This window comes from Cyprinus carpio, chromosome A24, assembly GCF_018340385.1.
Source record: "Cyprinus carpio isolate SPL01 chromosome A24, ASM1834038v1, whole genome shotgun sequence".
Classification (NCBI taxonomy): Eukaryota; Metazoa; Chordata; class Actinopteri; order Cypriniformes; family Cyprinidae; genus Cyprinus; species Cyprinus carpio.
Window position 1 is genome coordinate 3,858,004 of NC_056595.1, and position 17,648 is coordinate 3,875,651.

The following is a 17,648-nucleotide window of genomic DNA, read 5'->3' on the forward strand; positions in this document are numbered from 1 at the left end:
TCATTCAAAAGCACTACTGCACAAAGCCAGCTTTCACAGACCTCCATTAGCTGCTCATGATTCACCGCGTGAATCAACTCTTTTTACAGGTTTCCATTTTCCTTTAGAAACCCCACAGAGCTCCAGCTTTGTCCAAAGAAGCTGTTCCTGATTCAGCCGGCTGGTGATGTACAGCATAACCAATGCAGGTGTCTGTATGACAGAAACACTGAGCTACCCATCTGACAAATCCTGCCGTCGAAGCAGGAAACACCTCGTCTATCTATGATGTCATTCCTTTATGAAGTCAGCCGTCTGTTATAGCTGTGTGTGTTTGATAAGTGAGAGATTTTTACATGTTGAGAGAGTCTCTCAGGTGCGTCACTTCTCTATGCTCTCATCAAAGGGTTTGTTTGAAAGAGGTACTGTGGCTTTAGGACAGAAAACGTGGGAAAACGTGTTTGAAACAGGCTTCCTGAGGATGCTGTCATAAAGAAAGCATAATGCCTGCCCTACGATAGAGAGTGCTGTAATTCGACTTGGCATCAGAACCAGGTTAACATCACTCCACTACAATGTTAACACACAAAGCTTTGATGTTCTTCTGAACAGAGATGTCTTTGGGTAAATATAAATTTCAGATGTGTTGTCTTGAAAGAGTTAAAAGAGTGCAATCCCTTTATGTTCATGTAGCACACCAGCTGTCCAGCTGGCGGTACTGCAGTAATGTCTGCTTGAAGAAAATGAGACAGACACAGTTGTGCTGCTTTCAGTAACGGAGTCACTCTTGCAATGATTATTACAATAATTAAATCAGTGTCTTATATCACTTCTATGTGAATAACTCAAACCCAAAGTGCTTCACAAGTTAAGGATAAAATAAAATACACCTAACTTACACACCAATAAACATGTGTGGCATAACTCTTCTAAAAGTTCTTCTTCTTATACTCAAATAGTATCTTTCTCAGATAACTCAATACATTTCCCCATAAACAGACATCACAATATTTTACAGTCTCTGTTACGGTTCCTAATAGCCACTGAAAACTGTTGAGCGAACCATTAGTTATAGAATTTAAACATGTAAACTAAGTTAATGGATACAGCAAACACGCTCAATCAGAATGAATATCATTATACGCCTATCAACAGTGTATAAAGTGACATTTGAAGATTAGATTTATGAACAATATAATAGGCCAAGATCAACATAAAGATATACTTTTAAATATTAACTTTCAATACAGCACTCTTTCTGCTACAAACTCACAATTATGAAACTTAAACCTAATTTAATTCATATTGTTATGGGTAATCAGTGTGCTGGAGTTGCTGATCATTCAAATTTCATTATATTAATTTAACCCCAGATCTGTCACGGCACGTCCGCGAATGAAACGCCAATCTCATAAACAAAACACTGTCTCCATTAAAAATCCTAATTCTACTCAGGAAGTCTGCACATTAAAACAATTTTTACTGTTTATAAATGCTGATATGTGACCCTGGACCACAAAACCAATTATAAGGCCCCATTTTTCAAAATTGAGATTTATGCATAATCTGAAAGCTGAATAAATAAGCTTTCCATTGATGTATGGTTTGTTAGGACAATATGGAGACGGATTGGAGATACTTTTACGTTGTGTTATAAGCCTTCCGCATGCTATATTTTTTCAACAGTTTTCAAAAAGTGCTGGAGAGAGAATCAGCTTTGGCAAAAAGTGGTGGGGCATGTCCCACCCGCAAATTACACTCATGAAAATTAGATGAATTTCTGCCTGTCAACAGATTCTTGCTCACAAACCAATCGTAGATTAATTAGATGCACTTTCATCGAGTAAATGCATTGATCATGCTGTATACCTGAGAAGATTTGCCATGATTAATTCATTCTGAGTAAAGTTTCAGTCACATTTACTGATTTCAGTAAATGTTTTTGTTGACAGGAATTAACATGAATTAAGATTTTCCCATGCAGATTTTGTCATGTATGAAAGTTTATTTCTGCCATGGAATAGGCTACAGAAATAAAATGTGATTTAGATGTGATTTATTATCTCACAATTCTGACTTTAATTCTTGCAATTCTGAGTATATATCTCACAATTTAGACTTTTTTCCCTTGCAGTTGCAAGATATAAACTCTCAATTTAGTTTTGTTTTTCTTTCTGCCACAGAAAAAAAGTAAAAAAAAAATAAATAAATAAATAAATATATTATATATAGTATATATATATATATATATATATATATATATATAATATATATATATATATATATATATATATATATATATATATATAAAACATTAAAAAGACACAATTACCCTTTTTTATGGTTTTATCCAGTGGTGGAAATTTAGCTTTCACAGTTATCTGATCTCAACATATTTTTATAAGTACTGCTCATTTGTTTATGTCTAAGGACATTTAATCAGGAAGACGGATTGCACTGTGAAGATGTCATCAACAAATAAAGGAAAGGGACGCCGCAAGTCGTTACATTTTGATAAAAGATTGTGAAGACATTTTTTTCTTTGGTGAACATGAGACTAGAAACATGTCCTATTGTAAATAGTACCAAATTTAGGAACAAATAAAGAGGAAATTGTACATTAAAAGTGAACTAAACTGGATTTTGTGACAGAATGGCTTTACACTGCCTACAAAGTTGATTCCAGAAATATTCTCTCGTGTTTATTTCTGTATGTTTAAAGAATGAGGGAAAGTCATTCTGTGACACTGACCTTCTTTCAGTCAGCATGCTCTGCTGCTTCGGGCAATAACGCTTTAAACTTAGCAGAATAAAGTCTGCAAATTTGTCTTTGTTGGCTCCACTACATCCAACTTGGCACATACCCTGAGAAGTATATTTCTGGAGCTCCAAGCTTTGCATCTTTATAGGCTGACAACCCAACACAATTTACTTTTATGCATTTTGGCAGACACTTTTATCCTAAGTGACTTTTATCCATTCATTTTATCAACATAAAGTTAAATGGAAGAAGTATTAGTCGTATTTAAAATACGCCATTAAAAAAGCATTTACCCTGATGCTGATTAAATCATTGGAGGTCGCAATGTCTTTGTTTTGTTAGCCGATGGATCACTGTCTCTGCATCACTGGATAATGCTGAGTTTAACTTTCATGTTCATGTCATCAGATAAGACCATCAGATGACCTTGGACTAGGTAACAGCAGTCTTCCCCTGGATTCGCTCTCATCATACTGTATTTTTAAGAAGTAAAAATAAAGGCTTGGCAGTGAGTTTGGTCTTGTTGGATTGTTCTTTCTGCTGGATCTTTGAATCATGGCTGCTTCCCAGGCTCATGGAGGTCCTCCTAATGCTGACCCAGAGGAAAAACCGACCTATTTCTACAGCTAAGATTGACACTGTTTCATGTCTCACCGAACCTATGTACAGCACAGATATGGAAATGTTGGCCTGCGATCCAGTCCTGTCACCTCATTTACGGTGGACCCAGACAGAGTAAACAAAGTTTGACCATATATAAATATTTATTTTGCATATTAGATTTTTAATAATATATAAAATATGTAATGTAATTACATTAAATACAATATTTAATTACATGTGATTTTTTTGCTATTAATTAATCAGCTCTGGATTAAAAATGTCCATCTCTAAGAGTAACTTTCGGGTCCCATATGCTTTTTCACATTAAGTTTGTGCTGACCTACTGTATCTCTAAAGTGAACAGCAATAAATGTGTACATGAGGGTTACACTTTATAGGTGTCTTTACACAGCTAAATTAAGGCTGCTCTGTTCCAGCTCATAATTCTGCGTAAAAACTTAGTGCTGCAAAGGCTTTAAGGCTGCTCTGTGCCTGCTTAAGGTCTTAAGCCTCGTACACACCAGGACGATTATCGCGCCACTTATCGCCAACGTTTTTCGATGCGTCTATTGTGCTCATACCCAAGCAGTTTTCGCTGGCGATGAGCCGAGTGAACATGCAAATTCACTCCCTGACATTAGATGGCGCTTAATGTAAAACAGAAATAACCCGGTACACATCGGATCTCTCCATAACAACTCGCTCTTATCGAGATTTTTGTAGTCGCTGTCGCGTTTATCATAAAGCCCTTTGTGTTCAGACACCAGTGAGACCAGCAGCTCTTCATTCATCTTGCCTCGATGCATCTTCTTGTCTACTTACTTCCTCTTCATTGTTAGGTATCATGTGTGCTCAGCAAGACCATTTTGTGCTTGAGTGCAACCAAGTAGTGTTTTACTGTAACTTCAGCAGCTCCAGGCACGTAAACAAAAACACCAATTTCATTCATTGGCCATTTTTTAACGTGGTGCGCCAAACCAAAAAAATTAGCCCGAGGTGTTTTTTTTTTAAAAATGGTGCTTTAACATCTTGTGTTTTGCGTGTTGGTGTGCACACTCACACTGGCGCCCTTTGTTTAGTCACGAGGTGTTAAAGGGCGGTGATAATCACGTGCAATATTTGTCCTGGTGTGAACAAGCCTTTAGGCTGGGCATACACTGTGTGATTTTCATCCGAAGGTGGCACAGAAGTGCTTCAGAAGTGGCATTTGGATGTCTTTATGCAGACTGTCAGAGCAGGTTTGTTTTATTCTGGCTTTTTTGCAGCACTAAGTTTTTATGCAGAATTATGAGCTGGAACAGAGCAGCCTTAACTTGGCTGTGTAAAGATGCCTTCAGTAGACTGTTCATTTAGGGTTAGTAGAATAATGCCAAATTTAAACTGCAAAGGTGGCACAAAAGTGCTTTTGAAGTGACATTTAGGTGTCTTTACATAGACTATTTAATGCTGCTCAGAGGTGGCATATATGCATTTACACAGCAATTACAACTGTATACTTTGATACTAGCAGCTGAGGTAGATTTCAGAAGGCATAATTTGGTCTGGCTTTGATACAGCATTGCATCTTTACACTAAGTTTTGAGCGGGCATAGAGCGGGCTTAGCTGTGAAAAGACGTCTGAACTTGACATGTAAAGTTACATACAGTTAGCAGAATGTCTAAAGTGAACTATCAAAATGAAGTGTTACCTAAGCGGGTGTCTATGTAGATCCGTACTCCATTCGTTCCAGACAGGCCAAAAGCTCCAGAAGAGAAGGCTGCTGGTGAGAGAAAGATTACCATTTTATAAAGGGCAATAAAACATGACTTGTGAGTGTCACTTTAAGTGCTTTGGTGCTCTGTTGGAAGGGCTTGTGTCTGGATTATAAGCAGGAGAGGATGTCAATCTCGCCGCCTTTGTGACAGATTTATCAGAAGATGCGTTTACTGGCAGACAACGTCTAACATAAATATGCTCATGGACTATTTAAACTCAGTCATGGATGACATTATCACAGGTCAGAAAAATGTTGTAAAAAAGCTCAGGTCAGAGAATCCACAGATGCAGAATAAGACAAACTGTTTATGTGCATTTGGAAAAGCATCTGGACGGCCTGGAGACTAAACACCTGGAGGAGTTAAGAGAGGCATTTCGGAAATCGCTTTGAGGGGACAAATTAAAGCCTTGGCATGTGAGACTTCTAGAGACTTTAAAGCTTTTGGTAGTTGACAACAAAGAAATTTCAAAGAGAAATTCAATAATTTTGCTCAAAATAATAAAAATAATAATAATAATAATAATAAAATATGAAGCATTATTTTGCTTTAAATATTATTTACAATATTTTCATAAATAAGCACTCTCAATCTCATTATTGTAATATTGAATATTCTCATTCTCAATTTATTATTATTATTATTATTTGTATTATTACATTTTGCAGCATAGTCAGAAAAAAATATTGGCAAGACAGATATTTTTGAAAGCAAACAGACATTAACAACTAACAGTAAGAATGATTCCCAGGATGGGCCCAAGAAACAAGTCTGGGATGTAAAAGTCAACAAAAAAAAACTGAGAATTTTTTAATTACAAGCACTGATTAATTGTTTCATGCAGTTTCCAGCAATCTTAAAAATCAAGCTAATAACACAAAATAGATTTAAGGCATTTGCCAGCAGAAGTTGTTTGCATTAAAGGAAATAACGTTTTTAAGTTTCTGTTTATACATGCTTATGTGGACAGTTTAAAAAAAAAAACATTCATGCCACAAAATTCATTATTTCTTTAATAAAAGGGGAAAAAATAAATCACACCAATCTTTAATTAAACATATGTAAACAAGAAATAAATCCAAATTGCAGATGAGGATGGAAAAAAAAAAAAGTCAAGTTATAACAAAGGTGTGAAAAAGGACCCAGGTATAACGGCTATATCAGATATGGTCTATCAGCAGGCCAATTCATATGTGACACAAAGCATTTCAATACTGCAAACAAATTAATAGCAAAGAATTTCATATTGACAGATACAACAAGATGTTCATGAGAGTAACTTGGAAACCATTTATGTTATTTCTGAGATTCCTCAATGACAATCCATCTGTTCTGGGTTTATCCTCATAATGAAAGGAAAGAGAATGCTTACATTTGAAATTAGAATAATTACAGTAATCTATTATATTATCACTAATGACAAACTAAAATAATGACATGAATCTGCTTCAAACTATGAGCAATTGGCTAATGTGTGGTAATTAGTTTCAATGAGATGAATGAGATGAAAGTAAATAAGTAAAGTATATTTGTACAATATGTCACTATTTAGCGCATATACTGTATGTAACTGTATACTCCAACTGGTAAACCTGTAAAGAGAATTATCTGATGTGACACACTTAAAAAAAAATAAAATAAAAAAAAAATATATATATTATATATATATATATATATATATATATATATATTATATATATATATATATATATATATATTAAATATTTGTATATAATTATATACAATTGTATATAATTGTTTAGGCTGTACTGTGTCCAAGTAGTTGACATAATATTTTTGAATCAAGATGGTATAAACTGACATTGTTATCTCAACAATGTTATCTCCTGTCTTGTGTTTTTGGATATATTCTATTGTTGGCATCTTCAGCATGTGATGAAATAGAGAGCAACTGTACTGTATCCACCTAACTCTTTGTTCCAAAGCATTTTTTTTTCCATTCTTTTTTTCCCTCCATAAAGAAAAAAAGGTATGTAGCAAACCAGCCAACAAGATGAATTAATACAAAACAATATTTTATTGAAACCAAAAAAAGTATTTGAAAATCAGAACAGAAGACTAGCTACTAGACATCTCCAGCCATTAATAATTATGGCGTGAAATATATTAGAAGCAGCATTATTTTAGAATCAATGATATACTATTATGAGTTTTAGTAATTTTTTTAATTTAGTTTTAAATATTTTCCAGTTTTATTATACTTTTAGTTTATTTTTAATGGTTTTTTATTTATCTATTTTTTTTTCATTAATTTTTATTCAGTTTTAGTTTTAGTTATTTTAGTACAGTAAGTTGAAATCAATGAATCTAGCTGAAACTATATATTGTATATTTAACTTTATTTCCATTAACATTTAACATTCATTTGACTTTAACAAAACTGTTATTTTTCATGGTTTTGATTTAATATAATAACCTTGATTTGAAGTTAATTGCAAATTATTCAATCGTCAATGCAATCGTCTGAGCCATAAATACTAATATGATAACCCTACTGATAAAGAAATGTGAATTTTCATGCTGTTGCACACTGATAATGCTGGTTAGTGCCATAAAATATAGTGCGCATGTGAGGCTAATAATATTTTCTGCTGTCTCTTGAACTGTGAATTTGGCAAGCAGAGGACAGTAGTGCCATGCTGACAGACAGATCTGCATTAGATCAAAAGTACCATCTTCAGGTGTGACATACCTTCACTGTCGCCACATAAAGGTGAATCACAATCAGCCAGGAGGTTATAAAATGAGAGAAGGAAAGCATCTGGCAGTGAGGAGGAGAAACGTGGGAGTGAAGATCAAAACAAACGCACTGGGATTCCATCACTGAGTCATTCTTCCTCATCCATCTCTCCTGAAGAAATCACAAGCATCTTATTCAGTCATGTTCACACAGCTGTAAAGCCACAGCTTCTGCTAACTCTGTACCAGCTCTCGGCATGAATCAAGACACTCTCTCTGAGGATGAACTGAATGGGGAAGAATGATTGCAGAGAAGTCATCTCCCTGCCCCAAACCTTCCAAATGTACGATGAAAAGTGCAACCTGACAAAAATACCCTATTTAACTGCAAGAGACACACCAAAAAATCCTTAGGAATGGTTTTCTTTCTCATAAGACAAATAAAATCAGGAAGGCACGCCAATATCTCAGAAGGAGAATTTAATATCTCACAGGTTCAAAGATGTGATAATTTGAATTTATCCAAAAGGTGTTCAAATTGCAATGCATATTACTTTAAAATACCTTTACCTCAGCAGTTCATATCAAGGTTATTATTACATAAGAATATATTAATTTGAAAAACTTAAGTAATTTGATATATGTCTACACTAAAAATATTATAAATGTATGTATTCTAGATATATCGCTTAAAGTTTCAGACAATTTGATGTTTTTAGGACAAATCTTGAGGTTTTTGATTTAAGAAAAAAAAGTTGATATAAAGTTGATAAAAGTTGATAACAAATATGATAATTAAATGAAACTGAGAACTCTCTCATAATCTCTGTTTCAAAATCTCATGAGCTATGATCCGAGCAATTAAATTTTCCTTAAGGACAGGACAAATTAAAAAGCGTGAAAGACAAAATATATAAATTTGTCCTTGTTATTTTTTGATTATGTCCATATGGAACATATTCTTTAGGGAGTGGCTGAAAGCCCTTTGAAATATGAAAGATTATTCTGGTATGCATTTACGTTGGCCATACACATGGACAGCTTTCAAAGGAACAAGGAAATTTTATACTTTTACATTCCTTGAGTCTATGGATGCATATGTTTGGATATGCAAGTCCACGTGTCAGTGGGTGGGAATCGACAAACGCTGCATATGGTGTTCTTCAGGGAATGTTGGGTAACTTAACATGTTAAAGCTTAATATTGTTCAAACCTGGACTTTTGTTTTTCATGGAATGACACTGCATGTAAAGTTTGAGACTCATCTATAGTCATCTAAATAATGGAGTTCTCAGTAATATGAGTGTTAAGTAAAGTCACAAGAAAAGCAAAGTCATTCTACCAGAGTAAAGCAGTGTTTCACAATCAAGCAAACATATTTAAAGTAATTTCTGAAGTACTCATTAAAAAAGCATATAACCTCAAAACGGTGGTCAGTGTTACCTAGAATCCTGTATTGTCATTAAACACACAGACTCATGATTTGACATCCATGCTGACAAATTTCCCCAGGAAGCTGAACTGTACGAATCACATCACTGTTTATATTTTCTGTGAATACAACTAACCACAAAAGAACCAATAAAGGCTTGATGTTTTGTTTCCTCACATGAGTCATCTGCAATGGAAGGCCGACTCACTACTCAGCCTAAATGTGGGAATAGACCAGAATATGCAAGACAACTTATTAAGACTTACTGTAGACCTTATTTCCCCATGGGAACATTTTAGCGATCAATTCAATTTCAGTCTGATCGGTGGTCATTGTGAACACACAGGCATTCAGGTCCCCATGGTGTTGCTATCACCACTGATTTCCTATCTCTCTGGTATTGTATCGATTACAAAAAAAAAAAAAAAAAAACAATTCTCCAGATATCACTTGGGAGAAATACAAATAAACACAAATGAGAGAGTACAGAGCTATAAAATACATTTGGAGAGTTTAGCTCAGAACATTTGATATTGCTTAATAATATTGAAATCTCTTCATACCTCGATTGTAGACTTTTCGCCAAATCTGAGCATAATTTGAAATATTGTTGAGATTGCTAATGAAATCCTGAAAGAGATATATGTGGGATTCCTCACATTTTATTGTCGAGAGACTTATAAAAGGCAAATTAAACCCAAAATGTCTGGGATCACTTACTTACTCACTCTCATGTTGCACCAAACCTTTAAACTGTGGATAGATAAATAATAAAATAAATTATTCAAAACTCTGAGATAAAGTGACTGGAATGGACTCCCAACAGAATTAAAAAATACAAAAAAGTCATTGTGGTGTCTCTGAAAAAAATCAACTTTGGTCAAATGAAAATTGTGCACATTTATTGGGATTTTAGTGTTTAGAAATGTATTTATGTATTGATTTTCTCCCCCCATCAACCTTTCCTAAGACTAGACTGTAGATGAAAATTAGCCACCCTGGCTAACTCTGGGATTTTACATTTATTTGCATTTATTATTAATATTTATTGTCCCGGATTAAAGGGATCATATGATGAGATTTCAAATTTTTCTTTCTCTTTGAAGTGTTACAAGCTCTTGGTGAATAAAGAAGATCTGTGAAGTTGCAAAGACTAAAGTCTCAAATCCAAAGAGATATTCTTTATAAGTTAACACTCGTCCACGCCCCCCTGAAACGGCTCGTTCTAACACGCCCCCACATCTCTACGTCAGTATGTGGGAGGATTTGCATAACGCCGCCCAGATGTTCACACAAAGAAAGAAGGCGTACCTTTTATTCCTGTTGTAGTATTGTTGCTGCCGCCGCCATGTCGTATAGATGCCGTGTGTTTCACTGTGAAAGCGAAACTACTTTGTTTGGCCTTTTAAAGAGGACAATATCTGCCCTGTCATGTCTGGAGCTGACCCATGCTGGTCGCTGAGGAAATACATCAACTTTGCACTGTGGATCGCCAAATCAGCTTTCACCGTGAACGAAGCGGTGTCCAGCCTGGGGTCGTCACATGTGGTTGCTGCTAGACCAAGGTACACTCGTAGAATCCGCCTCAAGCATCACAATGTCTTAAGAGGCGTAACATTTCCGTCACACACTTGAGGCATTCGGCCAATCACAACACGCAGGATAGCTGGCCAATCACAGCACAGCTCGCTTTTCAGAGAGATGAGCTTTGTAAAAATTGACGCGTTTCAGAAAGGCAGGGCATAGAGGAGAAACAATAATGTACATTATGTGGAAAATAATGTGTTTTTTAACCTTAAACCGCATAAACACATTTCATTACACCAAATACACAAAATAATGTTCTTTTTAGCAGCATCATATGACCCCTTTAAATAAAGAGAAAATCCCCTTTTTTTCATTCCACAGAAGAAAGTCATACAGGTTTGGAGCAACATGAGCAAATTGAGTGAACCATGTCTTTACCCACAAGAGTCCATTTACTGTCAATTTAATCCAACTTAAAATAAAAATAATTCCTTATTTGTGCAAAATTAGACAATAAGCTTAGGTTTCCATACATTGATCAAGAGGATGTTTTCTATCAACAGAATATGGAACACCGCAGGAAGTATCACTCATAAACAGCCAAGTTATGAGAGAATGATAAATTGGTACTTAATGAAATGCGAGAGTAAAGAAAAGCTTGAGAAAAGGAGAAAGGACTCCATGTTCTCCATGCGGCCAAATATTGTTTCACATCACACGTATCTGCCTGCCAAAATGAAGCGAGGGGAATTTCTGCAAGCACTCAACATATCAGTCCTCACACTCACACACTGGTTCAATTAAAAATGAAAGAACACCACAAAAGGGCCTCCGAACACATTCTTCATTTTATAACCATTAAAACAGAGTGTGGAGGCACAGCCAGCACTTCCAGACTCATACAGGAGCTATATTTCTATGTTTAACCCTGTCATGACTCCATCAGCCCGTGATCATTTCCAACCGGTGGGCCGTGGGTCAGTGATTCAGCTGATCAGTGAATCAGTTCAACCAGTAGTGCAGTCATACGTCTCGCCTCGGAGTGCGTCTGGACTGCGGGAAGTGAGAATGAGCTGATGGCCCAGCTGTGGTTTCTCACAGAAAGTGAATCGAGTCGGGTGTCACCACCAAAACTACTGTGTGGTTCAGTGATATGGAAAGCTGACGTCACGTTTTGGTAGTAGAATAATGACTGTATCAGGCTGAAGATAGTTTAGGGTTTATTCACACTGCTCAAATTGTCAGTCTTTTATATCGGCTGTCCATAATTACATAATAAATGAAACAATATCAAGTCTTTCATGCATAGAGTAAGTATGTGTTTTGTTAACAAAACTCTCTTAAAACACACTTTTCTCACTCTTACTAGTCTGTTTGGTTACACTTTATTTCAATAGTCAACTTTATACATTCTACTACAGTAACTATAAGTAACTCATTGTCGTATTAGGAGACTGTTCGATTAGGGTTAGTAGAATAAGTTGACACGTACTTGAAAAGTCAGTGGAATGAAACCATCAAAATAAAGTGTTATTAACTTATTTTGGGAGTCTCCTACAATATGCATGCAAGGTCAAAAAATGCTTTCCTTTTCTCAAAATATGCATTTAATATCACCTCATTTTCCAGCGATTCTCAAATGATTAGTTTGAAGCAATTCTGAGATTCAGTCTCTCTAAACGCCTCCTTTCCGTGAGCCTACTCTGCTCTGATTGGTCAGATGGCCCAGTCTATTGTGACTGGTCTACCGTGTAAAGCAAGTGTCAGAAATGATACGTCCATTGCAATAGTTCTGTATTTTGAATGCTTGATAGAAAATATAAACATCTATTATTTATCATACTTAGGTTATGATTCAGTGGAGACAGAGAGCACTGAATCATCTTTCAAGAGCAAGTGTTTTGTGAATTCCACATTGATCAGAGAAGCAGTCATCAGTAAAATGACGGGAACACAAAAAATGATTGGGGTTGTACTGCTGCTGTACAGTAATAGGGACACTTTAAGCAATAATGACTCTAATGACTAGTAGTTGACAGGGAGTTGCAGAGTTACTTACAATGAGCAAAATGTCTAAAATGGATCAAAATAAAGTGTTACGTCTGTTAGATTTAAACGAACAATGTCTATCACTGTATATGCATATGTCACAGGATCATTTTTATATTTTTATTTATTTCGAAAAATTGTTACAATTTTCATCACATTTCAAATGATATATTGTGTTTGATAACCTAGTGTGGTGGAATTGAATCATTATTGGAATAAAATCGCTAACTCCTTTGTCTTGCCAAGGCTAATTTTATAGCAACTTGGACATAAAAGCTGAAGAAACATTGCTCGTTCATTCACAATCTACATGATTAAATTAATTTAAGACACAGATATAGGCAAGACGGATCCTAAATAACAAAGAACTACTTGAATTCTGATCTGACCATTGAGCAAGACATTTCCAAACATCTGACTCAAATCAGATTCCAAACAACCTAAGAGTAAGATTTATTTTTTTTTTTTGGTTCACACTTTAGTTTGGGGACCAATTCTCACTTTTAAAGGGATACTTAACCCCAAAATGAAAACTTTGTCATTAATCACTTACCCCCATGTCGTTCCAAAACCATAAAAGCTCCGTTCATCATCGGAGTACAATTTAAGATATTTTGGATGAAAACTAGGAGGCCCATCTGCCATCAGACGTGCATTCTGTGTTATATGATGTGTGTTGTATGATTTTTGTAGGGAGAAATTTTTGTTAATGAATTTATTAAATATTTCCTTTGTCAACAGTCTCCTCTGTGTCTCTCCACATCACTGTGTATGCTGTGTATGCTCTTCTTGGTGTCATCCGCAGGCATTTATATACGGTGCTATTTTAAGTAAAAAGTTTTCTTTGCTAATAATCATTCCCAGATTGGACAAATCTGTAATATTTTGCATGTTTAAAAAGCTAACTAGTTATGGGACAGTCAAGCCCTTTTTAAGTGGGATTGTAATGTTATAGTAATATGGTTGTTTATGGGTAATTAGTTAAAAGTTGTTTCAAGTTTGGGTTTGAAATTTTTAAGTAAAAAGCTAATATTCTAGTAAAAAATGTGTTGTCTGTGTATTAAGAAGAATTATGAGTGCCACACCCATATACATGCTGTCGAGCAGATCCACCACCCTTTTCCGATCACCGTCTTGTCTACACGTCCACACCCTCTCCCTCCTATTACCCCTCCAATTGTTCTGAGACTATGCCTTAGAAACCACTTTGAGAGTGCCAGAACTGCTAGGGAAGTTTCCCACTCTAGACTTACTTCATCCTATTCCCCACATATTATTGCGTGTATGAAGGAAGATTACACTCCCTGAGCCGGCTGAGAACCAGCTGTTTCTGATCCCTGAATATCCAGACTGCACAACTGTAACTGATATCATTGTACTTACTGATGTCAGTGTCCCTAATATGTTCCTTTCCAGCTTGGTTCTTCATTCAACGGTAGTGATTGCATGGGCACCGAAATTATACCTGATGATGTAACTTTATTTTTACATTCCATTACTCTGTTTAAAAAAAGAGACTAGCTGAAACACTCACGTAATACAACATAGGTATTAATTAAATGCTTAAAAATCTAGACTTTACAATGCATCTATGTAATCTGACTAGAGAACATGCCTTGTGTCATGTGGATATATGTAGAGACATACATGCACACATACAAAGGAATAAAAAAAAATATTGTCACTTATAGGACAACGGTGCTACATATATAAATGTAGATTTACATAGATATACCTTACCTATTGAAAGAATTAATCTAACTATACATATACTTTACATTAACATATACCGGGGTTTACACATGTAACAACACGTTACAGAAAACAGCGCAAAAATAAACATTCAGTGCATGAGGATGAAACACACAAGTTATGACTGTGTACAGTCATATACAGATATGGATATTTTGTCAATGATATGCCAAAAAAGGCACACACTGATGCAAGGCACAGGTTAGGTGCTAAAGGCACCTATAACGGCACAAGAAAATACACACAACACATCACATCACAAAAAAAAAGAAAAGAAAAAGAAAAAGTAAAGAATGAATTTTTTTCTTTTTTATTTGCCGAACAATTAACTGCACACGCCATGAATTACAATTTCACCTCTCATTCAATGCGCCAATACACAGGTCCCACGAGGCATTTAATCCAGAGCTGAATATGCTTCATTTAATGGACAACATTTCCTGCTAATAAATATAAAACCATAATTATTTCAACAGCAGACTTTTTTTTTTTTTTCTTTGGCGCTGTGTGTCATCCAGCGCATCAACTAAAATATTACAGAGAATCAATTACAAACCTGCCAAAGACAATCGGTCCAGCAGATATAAATTGCATTATTAAAAAATATGTGTTTTTTTGGATAGGTGGGGGAAAAGCTGCTGGTGAAAAAGACCAGATTCACTTTAGACAAAGCTCTGCATATCAAAACACACTGGGCTGTTGAGAATACAAATGTCTTTTCAGGTCAGGTGGGTTGTGGAGTGCTTGACGAATGACTGCATAGCGAACATACATTAATAAAATCTTGTTTGCATATAAAACAACCAGAACACCCAAGAGGCTTAAATATACTGTTGCAATAAAGAATGGTGGGAGATTCTGCCATGGCTGAATATAAAGAGCTTGATGTACATAATACATGCACTGTGCAAGTTACATTCCCACTTAGCTGAAGTTAGCTATTATGCAATGCTTTACAAAGCAATCGGATATTATATTATATTATATTATATTATCAGTGATGGCTCTCAGATGCTTGTAGCATACAGAATCAATCTGATGCATCTAATGTAATTACATTTTGGAGATGTTGGCTTGGTAGCTGTACCATGTATAGCTCTAATCTTGAAAAAAAAGACACCTCCAAACACCTCTTCCCACAGTCAGAGTAAATATTACATACCAGAATGCTTATTGTTTTCCATGTTTACTTCAAAGTTTCAGCTAAAGTCTACGACAGATGTTGCTTAAACAGCAGAGCTGTGGATCTCGCCAAGGCTGCGGCCTTCATCCGGAATGAAAGGGTCAAGGGTGGTTAGGGTGCAGAATGGTTTATTCTGTCCCGTGGAAACGGGCTGTCATAAAAACAAGACACTAAGTAAGAAACAAAAATGATATGGCAGGTGCTTGGAGGTGTTGAAATACATAAGAGATTGATGATATCAGAAAAATTATTATATTTTTAATGAGGATTAGGAAAACAACACTTTATTTTATTTATTTATTTATTTTTATTTTTGGAATAACATGCAGAAGAAATATCTATTCAGAAAATAAACAGGGTCCGTTTTCATTTTTATGTTGAGTTTAAAAATTTAACCATTGACAATTTTACTGGTAATAACATGGTCTTAAAGTGATTTGTTTAACCAATAGAATAGGGCTATATATCTGCCCAACCAATTGCAGATGTGAGGAAAACAATGAAACGCTGTAGCTCTGTGGTGTTTTCAAAACATTGCTTTTTTGTTGGAGCACCCCAACAAGTTTAATACAGCAACAGCTCAACCAATGGTGTGTGTTTGGATCCGTCTGATCAACCAATAGAATTTGGGAAACTGTCTGTAAACCATAATTCTTTTAAAATTCTCTCTGGTCATGCTAGTAGCATATAAATTACACACTTGACCTTTAATGATGGCATTTGATTTACTCTAGATTAATAAATGAAGTCAAAAGTTTGGGCCAAGTACAATACAGGCTGATATACTAAGTATAGGCCACATGGGAGAATGCAGCATAATAACCATGATGAATGGAATGGTTACGCAGATTGTGCGAGAGCGTTCTGGCTCTCATATCCCATCTTTGCACTTCTCCAACAGCAGGGATGCTAGGGCAATCAACGTTAGCCTCTCTGACCTCATGACTTGGAGATTTTCCCTTTGGTCTCCAATGAAACTCACACAGGGACGCAGAGTCGATTCTGGTTTCAGATAGCGCACTGCCCAGACAGCCTGACCTACAGCCCCTCTCCAACCCCAAATCCTGGAAGGGATAGACAGCAAAAGAAACATAGTGTGCGATAGAAAGTTTTGAATCCTGGAGACGCTCACATCTGGAGAAAGAGTTACTCATTCAGTCCATCTCTTTCTCTAGGGTTGAAAAAGCATTTTCCCTGCTCCTTCCTCTCCCTGTTCTCCATTCACGTTTTAATGGGACGTTGTCCCCCTGCCGTGATGGTGAGGAATCACGTAACCCCCGTGTCACCAGACTCTCCTCCCTCTCTCCATTATGTGTCCCCCGATGAGAAGACAGAGGTGGAGGAAGCCCATCCATCACCTACTGGTGGCCCAAATCATCCAGATTGTCCCGCCTTGAGACATTTAGCCATGGCCCAATTAAGTTAAGAAAGTTTCCTCAGATAAGTCTTACAAAATGTAATTACAACAATAGCTTATTTTAGGAATATGGGGGATTGTTGACTTGTTATCTTTGGAGAACTGGCATTGATATCGTTATCCCCTACTTTGCATATTCAACAAGTCAGCAAGTTCTGGGTGTTTATTGCCATGTGATACAGAGTATAACCCCATGTCACTGCAAGTCTGTTGCTGGCTGAAGTGCTGTCCTATAGTAGTAACAGTTCTCCTGTCTTAGGTATGAGGCAGAGACTGCAAAGGCTCATTTTAACAACCCTAATAAAAAGCTAGTGTCCACATAAACATTCAGTGCCTGAGGAATAAAAAGTTGTCTTGCTGTTTCTGCTTTCCATTCTCTGTGTGAATAACTAGCTGAAAATCAAACTGAAACCATTTCAGAAAACCAAAAACTAAGAAAAAAAAAAAAAAAAAAAGGAACCACCATAGTCATTACAACAACTGATAATTT